The sequence below is a fragment of the Dipodomys merriami genome, unplaced genomic scaffold (assembly GCF_024711535.1).
Source record: "Dipodomys merriami isolate MVZ:Mamm:240054 unplaced genomic scaffold, mDipMer1.0.p SCAF_196, whole genome shotgun sequence".
Classification (NCBI taxonomy): Eukaryota; Metazoa; Chordata; class Mammalia; order Rodentia; family Heteromyidae; genus Dipodomys; species Dipodomys merriami.
This window is the reverse complement of record NW_027203337.1, coordinates 1,538,415-1,544,665: the sequence shown is the minus strand read 5'-3', so window position 1 is coordinate 1,544,665 and position 6,251 is coordinate 1,538,415. Positions and strand designations below refer to the sequence as shown.

Sequence of the window (6,251 nt, the reverse complement as noted above, 5' to 3'; positions counted from 1 at the left end):
GTAAATTTCACATTGAGCATTGTTACCTCCTCCTTTGTTTTCCCCCTACTATACCTTCCCTCCCATTGCCACAACTACCTCCCCCTGCTTAGGTCAGTGACTTAGGTTTCACTTTTGGTTGGCACAAGGTTTGAACTCAAGTAGTAGCAAATCTTCCCTCACATTGCTACAGATTTACCAAGACCCTGAGTTCAAATCCCAGGCTAGGAAAGAAAACTAGCAGAAATTCCAAACTAGGTAGCTTTATTTTTTTAATTTAGTTAAATAATTATGTTTTCTTTATTCTTTTTCATTTTTTTCTTTTGGCCAACCATGGGGCTTGAACTCAGGTCATGGAAACTCTGTCTCAGCTTAGATCTCTCTCGGCTTGGTTGCAGCCTCCAGAACCATAGCTCATCCTAAGATCCTAGGCCCAGGGGACTTTCTCGAAAAAAAACTGGAAAGCAGAAAAAGTGGCAACCTTCAGGGGTCTGGGGTTTTATTATTTTTTTCTTTGCACAGTGACCATCCTGGGTTTGAATGACATGGCTGCAAAGTAGATATGACCTGCCATTGCTGATGGCTTGTGGGCTATCAGTGAAGCCATAGGACAACCTGTGGACATAGGCACTGGGTTCAAATCCCAGTCCTGACACCAATGGCAGGAGATCACAAGAGACTCATTCCTATGCATGGGAATATCCATTGAAAGAGTAGTTCATGCATCCGTCTAGTCTAAAATTGGATGCAATAGTCCAAGAATGCTGATTGATCTTAGTGTATAGTTTATTAAGCATTAAAAGAATAATATTCCTTCAATGGTGGTATAATAAATACCTAAGAGTTGGTAGGAACGTAGTAGGTGTCATTCAATCATAGATAGACGGCTCTGGCACTCTTTAACAATATATATTTCTTTGTATATCACCGTCTGCCTATCCATGTATTGCTGTTTTGGCCAAAACTGGGGGTCAATCTCAGCCCGTGGGAATCACTTGACAGCTTCATTGACTAGAGGCTCCCATGCTCAAACTCACCCATTCATGAATTGGGCCTGCTAGGCCCTGAGATCCGATTCTAGCACTGCCAGGCATGATGGAGATCACATACATCTAAAATCTAGATTCTATATCATAGGATGTAAACAATGTAATAAATGGTTTAAGTGTCATCAGAGTCAATAAAATAAGTGGTAAATAAATTAATAAAAAAGAATTAAAATGAATAAACGCACCAAACACAATATGGACTGAACATCTGAACGGAAGTATAAATCTTATTGTTAAGATGTATATAAGGAGTAACTTTTCCAGGACTGAGGCTTGAATTCAGTCCCCCTAGGAGGAGGGAATGGCGGGAGATCCTGAGATACTTGTTTCTGGACCTAGGAAGAGTCATGGCATGTGATCGATCTCATCCTTGAATCAGTAGTTTGTGCATGATGCAGTAGGAAATTATACGCAAGACTCATGGGGTATAGATTATTTGTAAAGAAGAGTTAATGAAGCATGACAATAATCATCACAGACATGAAATGAATGCATCAGAAAATATCGAAATATAGGTACACACAGATTGGTTTCCATCACAAGTCACCATCAATCCTACTCTATACAAATATATACTTATTTGCATTCTACCTTCTACTTATGAATGGATGACTATTGTGCTCCCCACTCTCCCCCCAGGGGGGCTCAAATTCAGGTACTGGGAATGCCTAGCTCCTTTGTCGCTCACAGGCTGTTGTGCTCATATGGACTCATTCACCAATTGGGCCTGCTAGGCCCCGAGTTCAGATCCCAGCCCTGCCAAAAGATTCATCTTGATGTAAGACGCCAATGGTTGCATATGTTTTCCTTTCCTCTGCAAGTCTTGGGTCTCAGCTAGGATGGAGAATGCATGGGCCACCCTGTGGTCATGGGAATAAGTTGTTATCCATGTCAGCCCAGTTATACCTGTCATCATATACATGAGAAAATACACAATAATCCATGAATAGTATACAAAATAAACACAATAAGTACACTCAATGCACGATGCAGTCCCCACACAGATGTGAACATACATCCCATGTTTAAATGATGCATTGAGCACTATTTTGGCCTCCCTGTGGCTTGATCTCAGTCCCTGGGAAAAGCCCATCTCCTTAGTGGCTCAACGTCTGGTGTGATCACGTGGACCGATTGGGCAGTTGGGCTCCTAGGCCCTGAGTTCAAAGCCCAGCAATGCCAAAAATTCACCCTGATGTAAGAAGCCAGTCACTGCACCTGTTTTCATGTGCTGTGCAAATTCTAAGTCTCAGCCAGCATGGAGAATATATAGGCAACTGATGTCAGCTTATATTTCCATAATTCATTCATCTGCAATAACAATGTGCAAGACTGGAAATGTGAAGCACTTAGACATGATTTTATTCTCGTTCATTTGGAAGATTAATTTTTAGTCAAAAGGAACGTTTAAAAATGGCCTAGAATTTATTCCTACCAGGTTTTATAAATGGCTTTGTGCAATGGTATGTGATTATTTTATTTTACATTATCCTATGTAAATATTCTACTACCTATAAGTTTTGGAAAAAGAAGAAAACTAAAATTTACTACTTAGAGGAATATGATAGAAATAGAAGACAGATTTTTTGTTTGTCAAATCTCTCATCAGTACCCATATTCAAGACTTAAAGTCATATTTCTTACTATGTTAGACAGATAGGGAAAATATATGATAAGGCAACACATGATAAGGCAACTATTAGTGACTTTAAAATGTACCTTCTTATGTGATGAAATTTACTTTATTAGCTAATATTTGGGTTTGAATTATGGGAGGCTGATCCATTAAACACATTTCTGGAAGGCCCCTACTGAACAACACAAATGGTGGGGGGTAGTATTTCTGCACTTTAATGAATGGTTGAACTTGTTTGGTATTAGTGCTGGGTACGTAAATCAACTCTATTGTAACTTGCTCCCTACACTTGAAAACCTTGTAATGTCACTATCATCTACTTGTCAAGTGTTATTTTGGTGAATATGATTTTTAAAAGTTTATTTGAAAAGGAATATACTTTCAGGAGATTAAATGTAGGTTACATTGGTTTGAGAATGACATTTTTATACTACAGAACCAAGTTTTACTGAAGTACCAGTGTTTTGAAGCACTAAGGGTATTCTCAATTAATGTTTTTCTAAATTATATTTGACCTCTAAATCAAGTTTTCCTAGTCTTGGTAGACCAATTATGATCTATCATTCCAGAAACTATTTTTTTGGCTGCACTGAAATCTTTCATTCATCATTAGGAGAAAGGTATTAAAAATGACGTTGTTCATTTGTGATTTTGTTCACTCATATGGGCTGGTCATCTGTAAATTGAAAGTTTGAATTACAGTACTTTCTCTCAGATTTTGTGATCTCATCTTTCATTTTAAGTTGCCTTGCATTTCACAATTGATTACTGCTAATTCTTGTAAGCAATTGGGGCCCTGAAATATTATAGGAAATGAGAAATTGAGATGAGTCTTTAATTATTTTCTGTTGGCATGTTGCATGGGCCTATGTGAGAAGTCATGCCCTTGTTATCTGATGATGCAGATAACTGGGACCTGTTATCCTAGGATCCGTGGGTCCTGCAGAAGAATAATAGCTTTTAGACATCATATCAGCAAAATTTGGGTATAATCAGTAAGAATGCTTTAGAAATATGGAGAAAAACACTTTGGTACCAGCAAGTTAAAACAATAAACAGAGCATCATAATAAAATCCCTTATAGATTAGCAGAAAACAATACTGTTATTATACCATGTTTATTCAGAAGACCACGAACACTTAGAAGGTATCACAAGCTTATACTGAAGATATTGCATTGATACTTTTTATATTCTAATATATATTCTGAACCTAATTATTTATATTCCAATCTATTTATGGGAATAAATGTCAATATATTTGTCAAATTATCAATTCTAGTAAGATTCACTGTATAAAATTTAAAATCAGCACATATAAATATAAAATATATAAGTACATATAATATAAAAATTGTTTTGCATTGTTGTGTTGTGTTTAGGGAATCAAAGGCAACTCTGTTTTAAAGTATTATTCCATTATCTCTACCTCAGTTTTTGGTAGAGTTAGACTTAAAGCTCTACCATTTGTAGATATGCAGCCTAGAGGCAAGAGGAAACACTGTGATTAAAACATTACAAATTTAAGGCCTAATATCGAGGAGAAACATATGGACTTCTCCAGGAGCTATGGCAATATTTGGTGATAGAATGTCAGTAGTGTAAGTTCCTGCTTGGTTGGATGATAGACAGGTCAGGACAGTAGGTAATCATGCATATGAACAATTTTTTTCACTTTCTTGGCTTTAGCTACTTTTGAAATGATACGTATAATAAACTATTATGTTTTGATAAAATACCTTCTATTCTGAACAATTCTGTCTGAACTGTTCATCTCTCTATGATCCCTTGTAACTAAGATTATTTTTGATCCAGTAAGACAATCCATGCTTTCAGCGTAAGATATTCTGGTTGGTCTGTTCCTACATGGAAGAAAGGTAAAGGTTCAGTGTCAATGTCTAGTGCGTTGGGGTCCCTAGGTAAGGGTCACAAAATCACCAGGACACAGGGGATGCAGAGTGCAAACAGCAATTGCCACTGCATGCTGTGCTTTATTGTTAGTGGGTATTTAAAGACTAGCAAGCATCATATTTGCCAAGATTTGGTCAGAAAACATTCACACAAAAAATTTCCACAGATACATTTTTACTTAACCTATGAGAGAAGGTCTAGGTATATTATTATCTAAACTATTTTAGATCAAGCTCAAACCACTTCTCCAATCTCAGGAAAATGCTTGACCAGCTGTTAATCTATGCTTAAGCAAGGAGAAGAGCCACTTCCTCAGCTCCCAGGAGTCTGTGACATGTTTTGAGATAGGGAGAGGGAACATTTTCCCTCTGTAGCCTGGCGTTCCAAGAGCTTTCCTAATTCTAAACACAGTCCTCAGATAACCCCGAGGCTGGAGCCTGCATCATTCTGCCCCCTCAACATAGACCCTGAGTCTTCACAGTTCACGTAGACATTTGTCCCAGCAAGACCTCATTTGGGAAATTTTAAGCTGCAGAAAGTTAGAAGTAGCTCTTAAGCAAGGCTTACTTTGAATCCATTAGCTCCACAAAGCTAACTCAGTTGATAAATAAGTACTTGAAAAGCCACCACCTTTGGACTTAGCTGTAAAGGCTTCAAAGTATGATCAAATTTAAAATGAAAATGACGAAATAGTCACTGACAAAAAATTGTAAATGTGAGCAATCGACCAAACTATATAAGTTTTTCCCACTGTACACAGAAATTTAGAGAAATAAGATCAATAGCATTTTCAGGAACAATAAGGGTTCCTTGTTACAAATAGGCAACAATGGATATATGCCTGTATAAAGATTGTATCATTAAGTACTTAAGTTTAGAGGATATTACATGCTTCAGCAGCAGGTCTACCCAAATTACAACAATACAGAGATTAACATAGCACTTGCACAAGGATGATATGAAAATTTGTGAAGTATTCCATATTTTTCATTCTTCTGATGCAAGAAATGAAAAAGAGTTATTAAAAAGTTGATTACAAAAATATAAGTGTAACAATACATGTAATTCATAGAATTAAAGGTTAGTTTGACATCAGTATATTAAATTTTCACCTTAGAAAGGCCTTTACATAGCATAACCTTTACAAAACTTGAAATTAGATAATATTGCCATTTTATCCCAAAGAAATAAAATAATAAAAGAAACTAAGAAAAAAAAGGAGTCTTAAAATTCTTCTATATGGAATGCAATCTGAAAGGTCACATTTACTAATGAATCTATACATTATATAACAATGTAGAATTCAAAGTATTATATCTAGGAGAGAATGAAATAGATTATGAACATTACACAAACATAGATATACTTTGTTCAGAAAAGCACCCGGAACATCTTTAGTTTCTATACTATTCATTTCAACAGATAAGTTAAAATTATTTCTGATTTAAAGAATCACAAACTCTGCAGAAATCATTACAGATGTATACAAACAACTCTTGAATACATTTTGATATCAAAGTCATGCAATTCACTTGGAAGAATACCATGGAATACATAAATTTTTATAGTAAGATATTGCTGTTGCTTTGTATTGTGAAAAAATGTGTAGGGACACAAAAGATGGACTGGCATTTTTGAAATTTAAGAAACATAACCAAACCATTATGATTTAGGAGA

General features: G+C 36.1%; 1 pseudogene; it reads left to right on the top strand.

The window, feature by feature from the left end:
* Positions 1–5,462: 5,462 nt before the first annotated feature.
* LOC138831441 (U6 spliceosomal RNA) lies at positions 5,463–5,562 on the top strand (annotated as a pseudogene).
* Positions 5,563–6,251: the final 689 nt, after the last annotated feature.